We start from the raw sequence: 23,706 nt of genomic DNA on the forward strand, positions 1-23,706 counted from the left end.
AGAAGCCTAACTGCGAAAGCACCAACGCGGCGAAATAGAGACGGCGCATTATACTAGGTGTGCAGCAGGCTTTCGTCTTCACCTGTTACAGGAGTGTAACATGCTGCCGAACTTTTTTTGTTATTTGATAATTTCATCCCGCTTTCTTCTGCTGTCTCTCCTGAGTAGCGTATGAACGAGAAGAAAGGGGGTTAACTGAGAAGCCCGATTTTTATTAATCATATCATGAGAACACCAAGCAAAACATAGGGGAAATTACTAGTACTTACTAATTGAATTAAACAAATGATAAATTATAATGGCAATGAAAGTGGATGAAAATGCTTGCCGCAGGTGGGGAACGATCCCACGTCATCGCATTACGCGTGCTATGCTCTAACCAACTCAGCAACCGCGGCGCGGTTTCCCCATCCACTTTCTTGGGTATTTATGTCTTACTACTAGAACTAACCTTGGGAGTGTTAGCCAGCGCCACCACTCACAAACTTTGGCGGCGGATGTGGAACATCCTTTCTGCCGCAGGCGTCACGAGTACGTGATCTTTCTGGGTGAAGGCAACTGGTCAACAAACCTGCACATGCTACCTGAAGGCATAAATGTTGCCGGATTCGAGAGCCTCGTTATGTAAGAACGAGAAGAAAGGGGTTAACCGAGGAGCCCAGTTTTTATTAATCATATCAGTTCTAGTAGTAGCACATAAATACCCAAGAAAGTGGACGGGGAAACCGCGCCGCGGTAGCTCGATTGGTTAGAGCATCGCACGCGTAATGCGAAGACGTGTGATCGTTCCCCGCCTGCGGCAAGTTGTTTTTCAACCACTTTCATTTCCATTAATCTATCATTTCTTTAATTCAATTAGTAAGTGCTAGTAATTTCCCCTATGTTTTCCTTTGTGTCTTTGTTTGTTGGCTTCTCATGATCTTAATAGTGTATGGCACTTTGAGATAGCCGACCCTGAAAGGGATTCTTCCCGTCACTCCACCCCCCCCCCCGCCTTTCTTTTTTCCCCAGAGTTTATTAGAAAATGTCAGACTATACAGGAAAGCAGGATAAATGTACATTACAGCACACATTCCGGGGAAAAATCTTGAACTGCTTGTTAAAGTAGCGAAACGTAATGTTTTTCGGCACTATAATTAGGAAAACAATTTGATGAAAAAAGTACCTTTAAACGGTATATCAGTTTTGACGGGTAGATTGCACGCTCGATAATCTATTGTTTTCTTTCTTCGTCTTCTTCTTTTTTGTGTGTGCTTGTGTGGAACAGATGTAGGCTGATTATCATAATAAAGAAAACAAACAGTGAACTTCCCTTTTTTGGATTTAGCGCTAAAGATCGCGGCCCTTTTCCAGGTCGTACATCTCGAAAGTGTTGCTTCCATCCATGGCCCAAAATTTTCTGCTCAAGGGAATTCTGCTCAAGAGTACGAATAAGCTTCGAGTTAATTGTCGAATATTCGTCTCTTTCGAATATTATGAGGGATAAAAACACTCATCGGAGTCTCGAGGTTAGACCGAATGATGGACGGTACCGAATGATTCTGACGCAGGACAGCCCTTGTTGTTGCGCAGCTATGGGCACTGTTTCCTCCCAGAACGCACGAGGTGGGTAACTTCAGCGCTATAATGGTCTCGAGTCATTAAATACGACCAACCCGCTTCTATGCACGAATGTGTGTTCTCATTTACTATTTTTGCACTCTCACCGTGTTTGCATTGCGCTAAATAAACGCGCGGTGCTGTATATACAGGGTGTTTCAGCGAACACTTCCGAAAATTTTTAAAAGTTGCCTGTGGCAGATATCACAATTCAAGTTCATGAGTTGGTCTACTCGAAGCGGCAGACAACACTCGCACAAAAAATTTATATGCAAAATCGGCTAATTAATAAAACTCCAGTAATTAAGTTTTAACTATTACATTATGGCCCGTATTGCAATTTACAAATTCTAGCCGTGGAGTTCGCAAGGCGGATCCACTTGAAACGAATTTTCAAGATGACACCAGTTTCGATATATAAATTCCCGAACTTTGCGGACAAATGCATTGGCGTTCCAGTTAAATTGTTAACAAAACGTCGTTTCATGCACTGAAGCACACAAGTAACTGGAACGCCATTGCATTTCTTCGCAGAGTTCGGGTATTTATATCTGGAAAGGGTGTCGTCCTGAGAATGCGTTCCTTGCGAAGTCCACTGCTAGAATTTGTAAATTTCAATATGGGTCATGAGATAATTAGCTAAAAACTGATTAGTGAATTTTCGTTAATTAGTCGATATTGCATTTCGAATTTTTAGGCGCAAGTAGTGTCCGCCGCTTCGAGTAGACCGGCTCATAAACTAGAATTGAGCTACCTTCTACAGGCAAATTTTGAAAAATTTTTGAAAGTGTTCGCTGAAACACCCTGTATAGTGTCACACCTGTCTCCTCCAGTGAAAGCGACACTGTACCCGTGTCTGGTGACATGCTCTTGCCTCGTTTCGTTACTGTGACTGCCATGGTGCCGCAGATAACGGAAAGCAAATTATAATTAACAAGCTCCTCATTTGTCCGGGCGTTTAATTGTGAATGCTATGGCATGCGTGCGCCCATGTATTTATAGACCCATAGTTGTACTGCCGAAGAGACTACGCGCAAACGTCATATTTCATGTTGCTGCAGTAATAGAAGAATATTCGATATTTGATTTGATATTCGGTTGTCGTTCTTCTCGAATGCTCTAATTCGATTCGATTTAATAATTTCGCTGTTCTAACACCTTTGCTTGGTTTTATTGTCAGCTGTTTTTTCCGCGCCACTTAGTCGGCCTTCGGAAGGTCATATAGCTTCCTCAAGTTCCTCTGTACATTGAACAACACTGATGCAGACACAAACGCAAAACGGACGTGAACTAGCGCTCATTCAGTTGGAATGCGAGGCCAACTAGCCCAAAGTCTTTCTTCAGCTATCTAGTTCCTCCCTGCTAGGGTGTTTTCTTCCATATTGTAACGCTTCCGAGAGATCGATAGAGCTTCATTTTCGAAATCCCCTTGTCTCCAGTTCCTCGATTGACGGATTCAATAAACAAGGTTATACGTGTGTGATAACAAAAGAGTAATGATAAGAGAGAGAGAAAAAAAAAGCGCACTGCCAATTTTTTTTTTTTTTTTAAGACTCAAAGAGTTCCCGCGATGTATATTTTGGAAGGACAGGGGCGCGCACCGCATTGTGGGAGCGAAGCCTCATGAAAAATGTAAGGAAGAAAAAAAGAAAAGAAAGAAACCTCTGCTCTTACTGGTTTTGTGGTGGCGGCTCGCGTGGGTACACCATAGTTGAGCCGTAGCGGAGCGAGCGAGGGAAAGCGCGCCATTGAACTCAAGCGGACACTGTTGCGGAGGAGGGGGTGTGGGAGAGGGGGCTACCCTGTTTCGCGGGCGAGTAACTTTCCATGGAAAATACATGCATGCAGACAGGCGACTATTCCACCGCGCCCACTACGAGACGGTCATTTGCGGAATCGCCAGCTGCGAGAGAGAAAATCTGGGGGCGTTTGCGCCCTAAGTTTCTCCCTTTGCCTAGGTACCACGGAGGAGAAGTTTCTTTGCTCGTTTTGTATGCGTTTGTCCCTAGGCGAGCCGGCATTCTGCCGTGTGTCGGCTGGCGATTCCTTCACGTCAATGTCTGTGTTCTTGACGAAGCCGTGCGTGCCGTGCGTCGTCCACAAGTTCTCCTCCTGCGTCTCCGTGGATGTTGCTGGTAGGTTTGTTGCACTTTTTGTCGCAACGGTAACATGCGGAACGTGCGACGGGATCAGTGAATCATTGATCAGTGAACCTGTGATATCGAGGATCAATCGGACAACTTTAATGCCATAGCATTTCGCCGTGTCCATCATGCGTTGGTTGTCAGTGCATACTGTACCCTTCAAGAGATTCGCGTGAACATGCATGTCTGCATGTTGAAACATATTTAGCACCCTGTAGCTAGGAAAAGCGAAAGTCGTTATGCAATTTATGGTCGTAGACCACTCTAAAAGGTGATGGCGGTCGCAGTGTTCCGACTGGTGTTATAGAAGTGGCGGGGTGCTTTTTTCGTCCCGACGATATAATGGATTTTCACCAGTACTGCGATAGGACGGTATACGTCACCGGCAAACGGAGCCCTCACGAGAGCACCTGAGCTTAAAATGACGATCTGTCTAAATGTATGTACGTCCGATCCTGGCCACGGCGGCCGCATTTCGATGGGGGCGAAATGCGAAAACACCCGTGTGCTGAGATTTAGGTGCACGTTAAAGAACCCCAGGTGGTCAAAATTTCCGGAGTCCTCCACTACGGCGTGCCTCATAATCAGAAAGTGGTTTTGGCACGTAAAACCCCGATTATTATTATCCGACTTGCCTGCTTTGCTTCCGTTTCGCTAGCTCTGCGGCTCCCGCTTACCGATTTATTGCACATGGTTTTGCTGAAGAACCTTTATTTATATCGAAGGGGACCATTCAAATATTCCATTTAAAAGTCAGAGAGCAGCGTACAAAAACCGTTGCACGAGCGAAGGTACTGCTCCAGGAGAGCATGCCTGGTCTACAGTATGGCCCCTACTCCTCGCCCGGGAAGAGACACAAGACATCTTTAATGAGACGAAAGATGGCTCATTAAATCAATAATCCGCCATCACCAACTCGGCACGAGCGCCGCACGGGCGAGAAAGTCTTTCCGACGTACACCCACTTTAGCAGTACATTTCAACTCGACATAGGTCACAGATTTCCAGAAGCACAGGCTGGTACACTTGGCTCACTGTAGCCCAGTACTGCCCGGTACTGCCATTTTTATGAGACACCTGCTGCTGCTATCCCTTGCCACAACTGCGCATTCACTTCCTTAACAGTGCCAGGACTTATGCTTGGCATCAGTAGCATTCGTGACAGAAAATGCTTGCTCTTTGGCAACTGATGACCCAATTAATTTGCTACTTTCTTCTGAAATTTGTGCTCATAAGTGCTGCTCTTGTCGTCACTGTCAAACTGATCTCCTTTGTGTGATCCCTTGTACTTTTTCTGTACCCTTCTCCCTGCACATGCTTGATCACTTTTTGTTGCTCTTCCCTGTCGCCATTCCTCTACAGTGGCACTGTCTTTTGCTATATGTGCCTGGCTGTCTATTGCTTATGCCGCATGTTCACTGTAATGATTTCCTTTGCCAGATACGTGAATTATTAATTGCTAAAAAAACTTTTGTCTGCAGGGTCTCCTGGAAATTCATCCACAGCTGGAAACCAATATTGTGCTTCATCCCAGACCACAGCTTATCTCCACATCAAAGCCTTTACATCTCCAGTCTCACTCACGTTCGCTCTGAACAGAAAAAAAAAAGAACAGTTGCTGCACTTCACAAGGCAAGAATCCATCTCATCATTTTCTCCTGCTGGGGGGGGGGGGGTGTGGGGGGGTATTCTGTAAGAGTACACCTAGTGGGCTGTCCATTTCGGCCACTGCTGATTGGATTCAGCTGTGAGAGGAGGAGACCAGCAGCCCTAGCCAATCAGTAGCGGCCAAAATGGACAGTCCACTAGGTCGGCTCTTACGGAATACTCCTCCCCACCCCCCTGCTCACCACATTTTGCCTGCTGGGTTTCTCTTGTCATGTATGACTTTGCACATACTTTTCGTTCATGTTCTCCTTTCTGCTTTGTCACTACACCTAAGCTTTTTTTGTCGTTGTTCAAGCAATAGCTCTTCATTGCCATTGCTATTTTCTCGGCCTTCACGTATTCTATTGCAGTCACTAGCGTCATACTTACTAATCAGTGTGGAAATAACGGAAGACACACAGAAGGGCACAGGACGAGGGCTTTCTAATAACTGAAATTTATTGAACACTAGCATCAAATGTCTCTTACCTTTGGTTGCTCCATATAACTTGCTAAAAATGCAATAGAAATTTTTATCATAGGGCATTCAATCTTGGAGCATATTTAAATTATAGCTATTTGCTTTGTGATGAAATATTGCTTTGGTAAAAAACAACTAATTAACTTGGCAAGTTGTTTCCAAAGACTGCATCCTTTGCATGTCCAAATGTCCACACTTTCCAAGTTCCTAAAGAACTTCACAGCTTCAAAGGCTTTTGCTTCATAATTTTGCAGCTTAATTTGGCATTTTATCCCCATTGTTCATCTCGTTAATGTGGCTGTTGTGTGACAGTACCGAGCTTATGACTTAGACCTTAGCATGAAGCAATGCTTAAAAACTGTTGTGCTCTTACACGCTTTATCAAATCACTGCTTTCTTTTAATGTTACTGGTGCTGTGGCTTTGGCGTTGGCTGCGAAACCCAAGGCCGTGGGATCAAATCCAAGCCCCTGCGGCCACATTTCGATCGGGGCAAAATGCAAAAAATGCTGTGCGCCATGTATTGGGTGCACGTTAAACCCAGGTGCTCAGAATTAATCCAGAGTTTCTCACTATTGCATCCCTCATCATCATTTAGTGATTTTGGCATGTAAAACCACTGAGCTTAATTTTTAAGTATTGTCTTTGCCCAGTACAAATCTAGATTTTGGACGTCACTGCAAATGTAACCAATACACAAATTTAAATACTTTGTCATCTAAAGAAGAATGGGACACTATAAAATGCAATAATCACCATTATGTGCCTTGAAGCCAGAACAATATCGGCACGCTAGGAAGCACCATCGCTATTGCCTGTTGCTTGACGACTCCAATACACCTCCTCACGGTCAAACAGAACAGCTTTCACCTCCAACTTTTGTCCACTCTCCTTTGCCTGTTGTCTAATAATCTCGCCAAATTCTATGGTTGCTATCCTGCTCTCCAGCTGTGAATTGTGGTTGAACCACTTCAGACGTCTGTTGACTTGTTTATCTGACACAGTGAAGTAAAGGTGTAGTGCAGTGATGTTGCAGTGATACTCTTGCCAGAATAACCTACTTTTCATGAAACCAGTGTAGTAGTCAGAAGACTGGCATTTATGCCAGCTGCATTGCCAAGCTCCTGCACAAGAGCAGCACTTAGCATCTGAGCATTCGCATCATTCTGAGTATTCTTGCATATCATTTGTGCTCGTTAAACCTTGCTACAAGACATTAATTTTCAGCAGCCAAGCCTGACAGTTCTGGTAAATTTTTTGTGCTCTGAGCTGGTTTGATGCAATACTTTTAATGGAATTTCTTTATTGCTGTTTATTATGTCGTCAGTGACAGGATTTTTTTTTATGCAAGAGTTAAATGGTTCCTTCAGTGAAAAAGCCGGCAGCATCTGTAGCAGCAAAACGGTGCCTAATTTCCCGTTGACTGTGACACCATGTGAGCACACGAGGCGCGCTCATGACACTAGCTTGCACTTGCTGGCTCGTGTCTCAGCAGAGGAACGCGAGCAAAGGGGAACATCTGCTGCTGCGCTATTTCGCGAGGGGAGAGTGCATTGCTATGACAACACATCACCTTCCCTCTCGCAAGCCTGTGTTACCACCTGTTCCTTGTCTACTCAAGCTCTTGTGTGTGTTCTAACTGCGCCTCGGTAAGGCTAAATCAATATATGCCAAGCGTCTTAACGTGCCCGCTGGCCTGCGAGGAGTTCATATCTCGGCCTGCTCAGTGGCGTTCAGTTGGACATTAAAGTATTCACAACTCATAAGAAGTGCTTAGGTGTCCTCGGATTTTCTTCGTACTTAATGCACAAACTTTGAAGTCATTTTCCATGGCGAAATTAGTTAAATATCATCGTCCCTTGTCTGCTGTCCGTCCTTTGTGTGAGTCTTATACATCTTCGCAGCCACTCCTGTCATGCACAGTAATTTGTGTACTTGTGCTTGATTCTTCCATGGCATATGATTAATTAATGCATTTTATTTGCATGATCCAACTAAACATGATCTCAAAAAGCTTCACTTGACTGCTCACTTGTCCCTGTGGCTACATTGTGTGGATGTACTATCACCATCAAATGAAATGCAAACAGCACAGTGCGTGCCTGTAGCATCACTGAATGTATAGTGCACACACTTCAATCATCACCCTCACAGGCATGCACATCTGGTTTCACAACACTGTGCAATGATGTTCGCCCTATACTGAGATATTTTTCTTTCTGTTTTGCTTCTTGTTTTCTTAGATTTTTGGGTTTTTTTTGCTTTGAAATAAAAGGAAAGCATAACAGAAAGAAAATTTGACTGCATTCAATGTGTTAGAAAATGTTCACTTCAATTTTTTTTTTCTCACACTTGAATCAAAAGCAGTGTGGCAACACTGAGTCTTCATGAAATGAATTGGCAGCCTCGGAAACTGTTCCCACTGGTAATTGAAGCTGATCTTGAAGGCCATGCTTTGGTCTACTGCAAAAACTGGAACTGATTTCAGGAGCTGGGAAATACGTTATGGCCCTCATTCATTGTTTTGCTTTTGCATCTTGGCAGTTTGCTGCTGCTATTTATAGCACAAGTGAAGGAATTGTAGCACAAGTAACACTGACACCTGTGCTGCCCTTTTTCGTGCCAGAGTGTGTGAAGGAAGGCTGCTATCTGGTCTTGAAATCCATCGAAGCAGCCTTATTCCCAGACATCACACAGCCTTGCCAAAATGGCGGTTGGCATGAAGGGTCTAGAGGCAGCGACTTCAAATAGAATTTTCGACTTGTCGTACCAGAAATGGTTTTATTTCCAACAAACTTTGTTGGCTGTCCTCCAGGCGAAAAGCTGCAACATACAGCTTTAATGTGCCTGAAGGCCCTCGCATGGCAGCAGTAAGTCTCCTATCGGCAAACATATAACATACGAAACATTAATCTATTAGGATATACATTTACAATGTAGCAAAAGAAATGTGTGAAATCTAAAGAAACATTCATCTTTTCAGATAATTATATAGTATTTATAAAATAAATTCTTAATGTGCAACAAAGCCAAGATGCATATTATATGTATTATATGTCCCAAAATATCACATTTCAAAAATAAGCACTACAGACAATATGTCTAGTATGTACACTTGCGCACAAAATATTACAGGGTGTGCGAGCGTGTGGCAAAACGACCCTTCTCCCCTTCTAGCTGTGCACCCATGGTATCGAGTTTGCACGCATGCGCATCCCTCCGAGATTGCAAGCGTGCATGTTTCTGCACTTCCTCCTTGTGCGCTGGCAATATCCGAATGTAGCCGTGAGGTGCCTCTCTTGCGATGGGCGCGAAACTATGTGAAGCCTGAGCTTGCGTGTGCCGCTGCGGCTGCTTTTTGTCGAGTCACGAGCGCCGACGCATATGGCCCGGTGGCGAACCCAACAATTTTTTTTTTGAGCTGCACCATTTCGTGTCCAATCTTTGTTGTTTCTTTTTATGAATGGGGCATTCTCCCACAGAAGAGCGTGTCAGAAAATGCCCCTATAGAAGGAGACAGTGTCAACTCCCATTGAAGACCAGCAGTTAGGACACAGAGACAGAGAAGCTGCCGGATGGATCTGGGACAGCGACGCTGGCCTGTACTTTCCTATCGTCTCCATTATCCATGGCAACCTGGTATGAAGAGCATGTGTTAGCCATTTATGCTTGAACTACTTTTTCCTGGAAACAGTTAACAAAATGTTTTGCATGGAACAAAGAAGGTATGTTCACCTGCACAAGTATTGGCTCATAGGGAAGGCTGGCACATAGGCTGGAGGGATCAAGGTCGGGCATGTTCATCTGGACTGCACTTTTAACTCGAAGTCTATGGCAGCCTGAAAGCAAGAGTGCTTATGCTAATTTTCTGTTTGCCCTACGACATAGAATACACTGCCTACTTAAAGTACTCGGTAAAGCTGTTGAACAAGTCCATCTCAGGAGGAATTGTAGAAGCCCGGTAACCAGGGAAAGTTGGTATTATTTCACTGACTGACTGACTGAATAAACTTTATTGAAACCAGCAAGAGATGGTGACTGGGCCTAGGCCTCCCACGTGGGGACGTCGAGGTGTTGCCTCTTCGCCGCCTCGCAGGCCTGGTGGGTCGCCCAGAGTTGGTTGTCAAGGTTGGGGCTACGCAGGGCAGCGTGCCATCTCGACGAGAGGGTCGTGGTGTTAGTGTCGGGGTATTGGTGCCTACAGTCCCAAAGCATGTGTGGAAGTGTGGCTGGCTGTGTCTTGCAGATATGGCACGTGGGATTGGAGTAAATGTCTGGGTAAATCTTGTTATAAAGTTGTAATGAGGGGTAAGTATTGGTTTGTAGCAGGCGGAAAGTTGTAGCCTGCGCTCGGGATAGTTTGTTGTGTGGGCCGGGGAAGGTTCTACGCTCTAAGTAGAAGGACTTCACAAGATCATTGTAGCGTGTCAGGCGATCCCTACCGGTGGGGGCAGCCTCCCCTTCTCCCGCGCGGTCAACTAGGCCTCGCGCTAGGGAGTGGGTAACCTCGTTGAGGTTGGGGAGGTGCGGGTGGACGGTGCCTGCATGAGCCGGGAACCAGACGAGTGTAACCTGATGGTCGGTTGAGCGGGGCTCTTGTTGCAAGATGCGCAAGGCTTGGTGTGAAATACGGCCGTTGATATAGTTGATAACGGCGGAGCGGGAGTCAGAGACGATGGTATGGCATGTTGGGTCTAGGGTGGCTAGCGCGATGGCCACTTCTTCAGCTTCCTCAGCGTATGTGGTTACTAGGCTGATAGCATGTTGGAGAGACCCTTCACGCGTGGCGACGGCTGCAAAGCGGGTACTGTGGGGATATTCGGCAGCGTCGACGAAACTCACACCGTCGTGGCGAGTAAGCGATTTGGTGAGAACCGTGGCACGTGCTGTGCGACGTGCGTGGTTGTATTTGGGGTGCATGTTTCTGAGGATAGGATCGGTGTGAATCCAAGCTCGTATGGTGGAGGGGATCTAGTGCTTATGGCCGTGTTGATGGTGGTAGGTGATGCCGTGCGAGGTGAGGATATGGCGACCCGTGGCTGTGAGAGTGAGTCTCTCCAGCTGAGAGCGACGTTGGGCCTCGATGAGCTCGTCCAGTGTGTTATGGACGCCTAGTTGAAGGAGGATGTCAGTGCTGGTGCAACCGGGGAGGCCGAGGGCTTGTTTATAGACACCGCGTAGGAGGATGTTGAGCTTGGTTTGTTCAGCCTTATACCAGTTTAGATACGCAGCAACGTAGGTGATGTGGCAAATTACGAAAGACTGGATTAACCGGAGCAGATTCTCCTCTTTCATACCCCCACGGCGGTTGGAGACCCGCTTCAAAAGTCTCATGGTGTTGGCTGTATTTCTCTTGATTTTGGCGAGGGCCATGCCATTCGCTCCGTTCGCCGCTATGAACAAGCCGAGCACACGGATATTGGTGACGAGGGGTATGGGGCTGCCATGCGTGAGATGAAGCGCAATGTCTTCGTAATGGCGTTTAGCGGTGGAGTATTTTGGACGGCGGCCACGGAGAGTAGGCCTGTAGAGAAGGAGTTCGGACTTTGCAGGGGAGCAGCCCCGTGCCTTTGCAGGACCTATATCCAAGGCAGCCCCGTGCCTTGGATATAGGTCTCGACTGTTTCAATGGCGGATTGTAGGGCCGTTTCTATTTCGCCGTCACTGCCTTTGTGGGCCCAGATGGTTATATCGTCAGCGTATATGGTGTGGGTGACACCGTCCACTTGCTGCAACTCCTTGGCAAGATCGATCATGACAAGATTAAAAAGCATTGGGGAGATAACGGAGCCCTGGGGGGTTCCTGCGCTGCCCAAAGTCTGGGCGTCGGAGCGGAGATCCCCCACCGAAAGGAAGGCCGTGCGATTAGAGAGAAAGTCTCTGACGTAATTATAAGCGCGCGCACCGATATTAAGGCGTGAGATGCGGTCAAGAATGGTGGAATGGGCTATGCTGTCAAATGCTTTTTCGAGGTCGAGGCCGAGTATAGCTTTAGTACTACGTGTTCTATCTTCTAGTATATGGTGCTTAAGTTGTAGCATGACGTCTTGGGTCGACAGGTGGGCCCGGAAACCAATGACAGAGTGAGGATACGCTGCAGTGTCTTCCAGATGGGTGTTGATTCGCGTGAGGAAGGCATGCTCCATAACCTTTCCCACGCATGAGGTTAGTGAGATGGGACGAAGATGATCGAGGCTAGAAGGTTTGCCAGGTTTGGGAATAAGGATGACCTTTGCTGTTTTCCAGGCCAGCGGAATGGCACCATTACGCCAGCAGTCATTGATATAATCTGTCAGGTGGGTGATGGTGGCATCATCCAGATTACGGAGGGCTTTGTTAGTGACCCCATCGGGCCCAGGGGCAGAACGGCTGTTTAATTTACGCAGGGTGGCTTGGATCTCAGCGACACTAAAGTCTTCGTCCAGTGGGGGGTTGGGGGCCCCGGTGTAGGAGCCGTGAGATTGCACTGGGCCCACGGGGAGATACTTGTTGGTGAGGTAGTCTAAGACTTGGGCGCGGCCCTGTTTCTTCCTTTCTGTATAGAAAAGTTTAGTGAGGCGATCTTGTTGGGAAGAGCGGGTGGCTTGACTATCGAGGAGGTGTTTGAGAAGCTTCCAAGAAGAGGGACAATGGATCTGTCCGTCAGCAGTATTGCACAGTTCAGTCCACTGCTGACGGCTCAGAGTGAGGCAATGGGCTTCGATTTCCTTATTGAGGAGGGCTATTTTAGCGCGGAGGCGCCTGTTGAGACGTTGCCCTTTCCAGCGGGATAGGATGGATGTTTTAGCCACGAGGAGATGGGCCAATCTACTGTCCATGCGCTCGACGGGGGCATCGGTTGTAACGGTGCGCGTGGCTACATTGGTATCGGAGTGGAGATTTCGGGTTCATGCATCAATGTCCTCTATGCGTTCCGCGTGCTGGTCAGCGGATCGATGCTTGCGAAATGCATCCCAGTCAACCCAAGTGAACTCACGGGGTTTGGCAGTAGCTGCAGCTATCCGAGGGATAAGTATGGCAATGATGGAATGGTCACTACTGAGATCATGTTGTGTGTTGCTCCATTGAGCGTTGGTGACGTTCTTGGTAAATGTCAGGTCGGGGGTCGTGTCGCGGGAAGTGGAGCTACCGAGGAGTGTGGGGAACGTGGGGTCTGTAATGAAAGTGAGGCCGAGGTCTTGGGAGTCTTTCCAAAGGTTTTGAGCCGCCGTCGTCGAGTAGCCATATCCCCATACCGTGTGGGGGAGATTGAAGTCTCCATCGATAACGAGGGGGTTGGTGCCAGCTACGTTAAGGGCCTTCTTGAAGAGGGTGAGAAAACGGCCTCGAACTTTGGCAGAGGGATGGCTGTACACGTTAAGGAGAAAAATACTTTCCTTACGTCTCCTGGTGGGGATAAGTTCAACGAGAAGGTGGTCGATGTTTCGGTCGTGGAGATTGTGTTCGATGGCGGTGATTCTCTTGTGGACGAAAGTGCAGAGGCGGCGAGAAGCAGGTATCGGGATGAAAGGTTGGTAACCTGGGAGGGTGACCGAATCGATATGGGTTTCCTGAATCATGATGACGTCCGGTTGCCGGGTGAGGGTACGAAGGTGTTGACGGATGACTGGCTGTTTGCGGAGATAGCCTCGGCAGTTCCACTGCCAGATAAGTGTATCTCTGTTAGTGTGGGCCATGATGGGGATTGGGGGATGCCGTAAGGGGCAGTGCGGGGGGTTTGGAGGGTAGGATGAGCGGGCACGGGGAGAGTTTGTACGTGGGTTTCAATGTTTGTGACGCGCTGTGCCAGTGCGAGAACGGCGTGTTGCATGGATTTGACTGCGTTCTGGAGTGCGGTCATCGTGCTTTGAAGTGAGACTAGCATGTCCTTAACCTCTGAGCGCACTTGGCTCGTGGCTCCCTCTTGGAGGGCCCGCTTTTTGGGGGCTGGTGTCAGTGGAGCGTCGTGGCTAGAGGAGTGGGACGCTTTGGTGGGTGGTGTAGGAGCAGGTGTCTTGGATTGTTTAAGATCGCGAACCTCTTGCGAGAGCTTGTGAATTAGGTCGCGCATAATGGCATTTTCTTTTTTGAGGTGAGCTATTTCTGCGTTATCATTGGTGCTCGTGGACTGTGGAGAAGGTGTGTTGCGACCCTCTCGCGAGGTGCCCTTAAGGGCTTCTGCGAAGCTCACCTTGTTAGTAGGAGACTTGGCGGGTGGGGTATAGGTAGATCTGGATCGGGAACGGCGCTGTCTCGAACGTGAAGGGGTCCGGGAACAATGTTGCCTCGAGCGTGATGGAGTCCGAGATCTGGAGCGGGGCTTGGAGTTCAAGGGCGGGAAGTCGCTTTCTTGAAGGGTGGCTTGCATTGCAGCTCGGCGTTCCCGAATGCGCTTGCGAATAACGTATGGTGTCTTGCAGCGAGCCGTACACGATTTGTCCGCTGTAAGATGAGGGCCGCCGCACAGTGAGCATTTGGGGTTACACGTGTGATCGGGAGGTGGGTTGCGGACTCCACAACCTCTGCAGATCTTGTTATTGGGAAAAGGGCAGACATCCATGCGGTGTCCGAGGCGGCCGCATTGGTAGCAAATTTCTATTTGCTTGCGGAATAACGAGCATGGGATTAAGGTAGCTCCGTAACAGACCAGATATGGCACGTCGGGGCCACTGAAGGCGATAACAACGGTGGTTGTTGTTCCAATGCATTTTGCGGCTAGTGCGAGGGGGTTGTGGGTATTGATGATATTGGCGTTGACTTGCTGTGGGGTATCGGAGAGGGGGATTCCGCGGATGACTCCCTTCGTGGTGTCCTCAGCGGCCGTCTCATACGCGTTAACATCGTGCGTGACCCCATTGACTTGAATTGATTTTATGCAGACATACCGGTCGGCGTTCTGCAGACTTGGCGTACTTACAACGACAATGTTTTGTTGGGTGTTGGGGCACACCGTGTCTTGCTGAATATCTGCTGGGCTGAGCTGTGCGGCTTGGAGAACGGCTGTAGTCACGGTAGGACTACCAATTTTGGCAATGTTGAGGGCTCCCTTGGGGCGAATGATAATTTTGATTTGGTTGGAAGGTAGCGGAGGCATGCGTCCAGCCTTTAGAACTTGTGCCTTGACTGGTGGCCGGTCTTGGAACGAGAACGAGTGCTTGAGGTTTGGGTAGAGTCATTTTGGGGTGAAGAGTCGTCCCTCAGCTTCGCCGGTTGGCGAAGGCGAGTTGTTCGCCAGCCCGTCTCGGCGGCCACTTCGAGCTCCATGCTCGTTGCTGGGGCAGAGAAACTTGATCGGCGATACGGAGCTCGCTCGAGTGCGCGCCGCGCATCCGGTGCGCCCGGCGTGCACGCGCGGCGGCGGCGTGGGCGATTCACAAAAACGTTCGCAGCACAGGAAAATGTCCGTAGCACAGGGAAATCGAGTGTTCCACCTGAAAATGAGGCGTCTACGGAGTCCTGGTATCTTCACGGATCGACTGGTGTAAAAATTAGGCCACAATTCGCAAGAAAATGCTGCAAAATCATTTCACGAACACAGAGCCGACGCGAGCACGTCTACACTCCTCGGCGATCGCAGAGCCTCCCCTGATTTCACTGAGAGGGAAAATTAATTTGCACCCATTCAAATCTGAACTACTGGAGGCACCAGCACCTAAGCCAGAGAACCAGGGCTAGAGAGGCTAGCCAAGACTGCTTTCATCAAAACTCGTAGTAACATAATGGGAAGACGTCTGCCAGCCAATAACCGCTTCAACTAAAACTGTGCAGCATAATGTGGACAAAGCAAGACATAAAAGCTATAGAGACAAGCCCACGATAACTATGCTCATCCCTGTAATGTTGTTTTCCTTTTTCGACGATGCATGGCACAGTTTTACTTCAAACTCGTGTTTACAAAATGGCCTCATACTATGTTTTATTGTGGAGTAACTGTTTATTCTGTCACATAGTCAGCGAGATCATTACAACAGTCAAGTGAAATGTTTACCTCTGCAAGCAGCAACAAGCTTTCAGCACAAGCTTGCATGGGCTGTGAATATGCACAGAGTAAGTGTACGACATGGCTTGTTGTGTCAGGTGTACTGTCACATTGGCCAACTGTATGAGGAAGCTGGGAGGTTCGAAGCTTGAGAGTACTAGTTATAATAATGGGAAGAATGTCATATAGCAATAATTCATTACAATTGAACCTTGTTGTATGAAACAATTATAAATATAATTATTGCTTAAATAACAGGTGGTGAATCACCAAGAGAATTACATGTATATGAAACTTCATACATCAAACTTGCTCAGACAGTAAATCGATATATTGAACTCCGCAGCATTGGACATTGGGACACATATTAAAGGCTTCACTGCAGTACATTGGCAGATCCTGGTGGCGCAAATAGGACCTACAAATTCTGCATGGGCTAAAGGGCAGAAAGCGCTGCTCTGAATGTATCTATGTAGTCAAAGCCTTGTTAACAAAGTGCTCGCACCTTCAAAATCCTTCGCTATGCAGGTCACTTTGTTTTAAAGGTTGCGCAGCTCACTGCTCACAATAGCTAAGCACTTTCAACAAAAGAAAATCTTTAACAAGAATTCAAGAGAGACTTAATGAAATAGACCGCTAATCTTTCTCTGCAAAATATCCTTGACAGCATGTTCTACTGTAGCCACGCTGTGCTCCATTGAGGTTCCCAGCTTGCTCTCCAAACAAATGCAGGAACCATGCAAAGCTAAGCCCCCGATTGTCTAGTGCCCCTAAGCCTCCCTTGCTACAAAATTTTTGGTCGCCTTCGTTGACATTTGTGGCCTATCCATGCATTCGTCAGCCGTTGGTCCGTTACAAGTAGCATATGAGGTGAGTGAATCCTGGGGCAGAGCAACAGAACTAGTAATATCAGCATGCTCTTCAAATACACTGCTGTTAGCGCTAGGGCACAGCTTACCCTGGTGACATCTTCGCGGGGCAGTGGCGGCACTGCTGCGGCATTCGTTTTATAAACATAAATAAGCCGCCAGGGACGCATAAGTTTCTTTGTTTTACAGGCAAATTAATTGTGGTCTTCATTGTAGAGCTGTTCGATTGTAATCTAGTGCTTATGCTGACGCTACTTGCTGCATGCAGCGGTTCGTTTTCCTCACGTGATAGTGTGTGACGCTGTTGTATCTCAGCTTTCGGACTTTAAAACCAGCAAGCATCTAAAATGTGCTGCATAATAGACAGTTTTAGTTTAGCGTACATCACTGCGCATGCGCAGAACGCTAAACGACCCATTGCATATAGCGTACACACACTATTTCTCAGATTTAGCATTAGCGTCTGTGTGGTTTGCGGAATTTGCGTGAAACATGGCGGCGGCCCCGGCTGCCAGCTTCAAATTGAATTTGGCGTTGCTTTTGTATATGGACTTCGTTCTTAGCAACTGACTGTGTAAATGGCTTTCGCTTAGTCTCAGGCTGCTACGATGACAGAGTATTATGGATAACCTTGTAGTGTTTTCGAGATCGCTTCTCGTTTCGAGTGAGTCGAAGCCTAACGAAAGAAACATCCGACATGTTAGCACCACCTATAGCTACAGTCGGGAGATAGCCGCAATGAAGGCACATGGCCTCTGAGATCTGAACATCTCACAGGCCAACTAAAACTAAAAAAAAATGTGTGCTGATTAGCATACGCTATATATACTATGGCATACGCTACAGTTGCGTACGCTAAATTAAAGCTGTCTAATGTCAGACCCATAAGTTAGCTTCATCCCAATACAGTGGTGTTACGCATTCAACTATGCACTTAGCATTGTGATGAAGTATACCAACAGTGGGAAAGGGTCACAAACACTGGACATAGCAAGGTTACGCGGTCAAGCATACCATAGCGCTGAAGCATACTGAAAGTGGAAAAAGATAAAATTACATGCAGAGTATCCTGTCGGAGTTATCTAAATGATGCATAAGCATTTGCTACTGATCACCTACTGTTTTGTCATCATATGCTGCTGCGTTTCATATAATTGCGAGAAATGCCACGAAAAAATCATGAAATGGAGAAGCGCAGATGCAACACCAAAATGTTAAACCAAGACCAGCATGAGTATGAAGCAGAGGCCAGTAGTGGCACTGTTCACTCCTTTTATATCATGGTGCGTTTGGATGATGTTGCTGCTTCATGGAAGATGAGCACTGGCTAATGCGTGCTGTTCTACGTGACGTAATTGAACAGTGTCACGTTAGGTAGACGTCATACGTAGATGTGGTCAATGATGCTGCCTCCTCTCGATGCAAACCATTATCAACTGTACATCAGCGGCCGCTGCTTATGGCGCGGCTGCGCAGGCCCGATCTTACAATTCGCTCGCTCATGCCGGCCTTATCTTGAAAGCAATCATCTTACGTGACGGACAGGTTTCCTCATTGGGTAAGCATAGAATCCTTTACGCATGTGTCTCTTCCTTTGACTTTCCCACTCCAGCTGCTAATGTCACACACGCCACGTCGGGAAGGGGGGGGGGGGGAGGGGGGTGTTCAGAGTGTGTATATACATGACAGGCACAAGTAAGAGAGGAAAGGAGATGGGAGAAGCTTGTTTTCACCCCACTGCATCGAATGTGCACAATGCCCTTTGGAGCTCCCTGGCCGTTGTCACATTAGCCACCTGACAGCTGCAATTATCCGTGACTCCTTTCGGAAGCACTGAAGAAACTGCAGCGCTTACGTGCGAGGCGAGAGGGGACACAGATAGAACTGTAGAGAGAAGAGGGAGGAGAAGAGGCAGTTCCCGTATAAGATGCGGGAAGTGACATGAGAAGGCAAGGAAACTCCACTAACATACAACAGCGGTTGTGGGGTGCTTATGTTCAAGGCACAGTGCAATATGTTGCTGCTATTTCTGAAAAAATAAAGACCATGCAAATATGTCAAGCGGGTAACTCGCACAGGGCGTGCAGAAGCAGAGCCGCATTAATTAAAATGCACCGCAGCGTCCAGGAAACACTACAGAAGTGGTTGACCGTCAAATCAACACTTCTGTGCCTGCCGCATTAGCTCTGCTGCTATGGCATTGCGAGAGGTCATGGATTTGATCCCAATCGTGGGAGCCACATTTCGACGGGGGCGAAATAGAAAACCCATGTGCACTTAGATTTTGGGACACATTGAAGAACATCACGGTGTCAAAATTAATCTGGAGTCTGCCACTATGCCGTGCTTCATAATCTGAGTGTCGTTTTGGCACGTACAGCCCCATAATCCAATTCAAGTTTAATACTTCTGCCATAACGCGATGTGCCATATGAGGAAATGACAACACTCAACCCTCTCAGGGGTTATAAGATATGGCCCACTAAAATGCCTCATGCAAACACCTCTCCCTGTGTGTTCTGCCTATTACGCAGGCAAACAGCAGTGGTGCCCACAAGGTAACGTTTAACATCAATTCGCCAATCTCATGTTAGCCTAAACGTTGAAGAAATTAAGCTTTAGCCGTCAACACTGCTAATTATCATCAATCAGAGCATCCAGCATGGAAAGCTTCACTTACATCAATTCCCACAGGGTGTGGGATCTGCATAATTTTTCTCTTTTTCCTCATTTTTGTGTGCGTAGCATGAACAGGAAGATGTTCCAATGAGCTCAGTTTTGAAAATATACTATTATATGTGCAATCTCCGGTTACGGTAAAAGCACCGAGACCCTTAATAAGTGTACAGGCAGGGATTTAGAGCTATTTCCGGCAGGGTTGTGGTGATTTGGGTCCTTGCTTCGCCCATCTTGCAAGCTCCGTATACGAGACTGCAACACAGCCTTGCACATGTTCCCGACTATACATGCGCACATGTGCCGTCATCTGTCACAGTATGAGCACCGAGACATCTAATAACTCACCTGACACCCATTCAAAGCTGGTTCTGACGTTGCTGCAGTGATGGACCGCAATACATTACGGAAGCTCCAGTGCATAACACAACTGCATTGTGGTGAAGCTCAGTCTAGGGCATTGGCATTGAAACTTGTTTAAGCATTCACATTTCCTCAAGCCACAACCAGCATGCGTATTCGTGCTCTTAAACTGCACAAGGGCCATCCATATGCCGACGTGTCGGAATGTTAAGTCAGGTGTAGTTCCGACCAGAATGCACATAATGTTTGGTATGTCTAGAAAGTGTTCCTAAAGTCACCTCTGCCGCATTACAGTTGAGTTAAGCAAGGAAGCTTATGCAGTGTATTGCATTGAAGCATATTAAAAGCGAAAAATTGCAGTTTAATTGCTGTGGTGATTTAAGCCCCTTGTTTGGGGGGCCATGACCATGCCCCTCTGGAGGGCACAAAGGAGCGAGGAATCATGGTTGGAGAGCATTACACAAACCCTGGCGATGGAGAAACAGCTTTGATGACCTGCTTTACCGAAACTGCACTGCTTGTTCAGCAGGCGTTAATCAAGAAGCTAGAAAAATGAAACCTAGTAGTCCGGATATTTATTGACTACAGCAAGGCTTTTGACAATGCAACACAAGATTCTATTAACAGAGTTGACTGCCAACGGTGTACACGGAATGACACATTTTGTTGTGTTCGTATCTGCTTGATTGCAGGCAATACATTGTCATTGGAAATAGTATTTCCTCCGACAGGGCAATATTGTTAGGTGTCCCACAGGGCAGCATTTTAGGTCCCCTTCGACATTTACGTTAATGACATGATAGACATACGAGGGTTGATCCAGAAATAAGGTTCCCATCAGTTTTAGAAAAAGACAACATTGTTTATTCTCATAGAAATTTACATTATTGGAAAGATGAAACTTACATAATCGGCATCTTTTTCTACGCATTTTTGTATACAGTGCTCCAATTTCTGTATCCCAGTGTCATAGAAGTCTGCCGCTGACCCGTTGAGGAAGCATTTCACCTCTTCCGACTTCTTCATCGCTCCGGAAGCGTTGGCCACTCAAATGTTCCTTTAGCTTGGGGAACAAGTGATAATCACTAGGTGCGAGGTCCGGACTGTACGGTGGGTGGGGCATGACAGTCGACCCAAAGTTTGTCAAAAGTTCCTGGGTTTGACAGGAGATGTCAGGTCAAGCGTTGTCGTGAAGCAGTGTTACACTGGCTGCCAGTCGTCCTCGCCGGCAGTTCTGGATAGCTTGCCTGAGTTTTCATAGTGTTGCACAATAGCTCTCAGAGTTCATTGTTGTCCCACGTTCCATTAAATCGATCAGCAGTACCCCCTTATGATCCCAAAAAACAGTGGCCATGACTTTGCCAGCAGAAGGAGCTTGAACTTCTTTGCGACTGGTGACTCTGGGTGACGCCACTCTTTGGATTTTTATTTCATATTAGGAGTGAAATGAAACACCCACTTTTTGTCTACCATAAAAATGGAGTCCAACAATCCTTCCTTATCTTCTTGACAATTTTGAAGAAACTGGCGAGCACAGTCAAGGCGTTTCTCCTCGTAGTCTGATGTCAATAGCTGCGGTATCCATTGAGCACAACACTCCTGATACCCCAATACTTTAGTCAAAGCTCTTTCCACTGTACCGTAAGAACTTCCAGGAATTTGAGCAATAAGTTCACGGATGTTGATCCTCCTCGATTGAAGCATTTTGCGTTGGGCCATCTTGATAACCACCTTCGAAACTGACGGTCTTCCACTCTGTTCTTCATCGTGGACTTTCTTTCAACCAGCACTAAACTCCCTGAACCACTTTCGGACGTGTTGAACGGACATGCACTTGTCGCCATACACCTCTATCAACTGATGATGAATATCCACGGGTGGAGTCACTTTGGCGTGCAAAAAGCGAATTACGGAACGAATCTCGTACTTGGCGGGATCAACAATGGGAACCTCCATGTCGGACGGCTGCTGAGCCAAGAATGAGCGGTGCAGCGAAGCAAAGCGCAGCTGGGGGGAATGGAGAATGGGGGAACAGCCGCGTGCATGAGTGTTGCCGGACTTCACCTCGCACCTTCCCGTGGGGCTGGAGCTCTTTGGGAACCTTATTGCTCGATGAACCCTCGCAGAAACCGAGGCAACAACCATTCTATATGTGGATGATACCAGCCTGTTTGTCTCTGGTCTGGAGGCTTGCAATGTCATTCCTAAAGCGAACGCGCTCCTTTCCACTTCATTGGGATGGTCCAGCCACAACAGCCTTAAAAATATTATTTCTTTCCAGAACAGTTGAAATTACAAATTTACCCAGCACTATTTGCGTCTCACATTAACTACTGCATGCGTGTGTGGGGCACCACCGTGAACACTAACACAAGCTTTTTCTTCAGAAACGTGCTCGTCGGAATTATTGCTAACATTCCATACCTCCACACAACATCACCACTTTTCAAACTGCCAGATGTGAATGGCCTTCCTTTACTGTATTCATATTTTTTCCTCTAACAAAGTCTCTTCACTTGTAAAATTACTGTCGGGACTACAGCCAGGATAGATGGCTCGTGCCAAAAAGGCTAACAATTTATCTAATGCAATCGCTAACCTGTAATGTTCCTTAACTTCTTAATAAGTATGAAAACCAAGGCATTATTAATGTTCATGTCTTTATCCGGAAACGCGAAATAATTTTTGGTCTAGAATCATTCATTACATGATGCCTGCACGCGGGAACAAATGTATGGATATCTGTCACTGGAAGTTACTAATGTGCTGTTCTTTCTCTCTCTCTCTATATATATATATGTATATATATATATACACACACAGACACACACACACACGAACATGACATAACATGAACACAGTGTATATATGTATATATATATTGTACACACAGTGTTCATGTTAGTTTCGGTTGGGACATACAGTTGCACTGTCCACCCCTCTTTACTATTTTATAACTGTGCAATTACCATTGTTAAGCACGAGCTAATATAGCATGTAGTATATCACTATATTGTCACGTGGTAGTGACGTTAAAGAACACAGCAGCAGTACTGTGAAAGACAAAACTAGCTTTTATTGGGCGAACCTGTGCACACAAAACAGGCTACACTTAAAGCACAATGTAGCAGCGAACACAGTCGGCAATCGTCGAAAATCTGATCAGCGGGTCCAGCGCGTCAGCTTTTATACAGTAGTCATCGAATGTTCCAGACTTGTTGGGGCTCGTGTGCCTTCCACAAAGTTCTACACCATTCGCGTCACGCGATGAAATCAGATAACACAAGGTTCGGCGACAACAGACAGCGGATAGAAGCATCGATAACTTTCCAGAAACTTCGGATACATGCAGGCGCGTGCCGCGCTGTGCGATAAGATTTGTTAGGCGGCGAAACGTGGTCGCCCGATAAATGTATGTATACACGTGTCAATATATAATATATAATTATATGCGTGCTTTATTTTCTTCTACACTGACTGCTGTGCTGTCAAGCACTTTCAAGCTGTTTGCAACAGCTTCTCGCTTGAAGGACCCCAACAAATTGTAACGACTTCTTAGAAATAAAGTTCTGATTATTAGTTGTCTCCGTGCTCATACTGTGACAGAAAACTGGAATGCATGTGTATAATGAAGGAATTCGTGCTGTGTCCCCTCACAGTGGCCCCTTTGCATTCGTGGTATACTTCACCGCAGTGTATGATGGCAAAGTTGACTTTAAGGAACCGAAATTTGCAACGCTTCTAGACTCGTAGATTTTTTCATCGGTGCGTCTAGCCATAGCCACTATGGCCTAGTCTCAGGGAGCCCAAACAGAGGAAACGGAGGTAGAAATTAACGATAAAGGTAATCTAAAATGACGCAGGAACTAGGCAGCCACCGTACCTGCGGTTAATAAAACATTCAAATTTTGACACTTCACGTGCCAAAGCCAAGATCTGATGAGGCACACTGTAGCGGTGAACTGCGGAT

At 46.8% G+C, this 23,706-nt stretch overlaps 1 long non-coding RNA gene across 2 annotated transcripts in view; it reads left to right on the plus strand.

The window, feature by feature from the left end:
* The first annotated feature begins 3,484 nt into the window (after window positions 1–3,484).
* The window catches only part of LOC139055979 (uncharacterized), a 34,912-nt gene continuing 14,690 nt past the window's right edge, over window positions 3,485–23,706 (plus strand). For both annotated transcript variants that reach the window (XR_011512065.1, XR_011512066.1), the window contains exons 1-2: window positions 3,485–3,734; window positions 5,225–5,375. This is a non-coding gene — a long non-coding RNA (uncharacterized lncRNA). The remainder of the gene's footprint in view (window positions 3,735–5,224; window positions 5,376–23,706) is intronic.

This window comes from Dermacentor albipictus, chromosome 2, assembly GCF_038994185.2.
Source record: "Dermacentor albipictus isolate Rhodes 1998 colony chromosome 2, USDA_Dalb.pri_finalv2, whole genome shotgun sequence".
NCBI lineage: Eukaryota > Metazoa > Arthropoda > Arachnida > Ixodida > Ixodidae > Dermacentor > Dermacentor albipictus.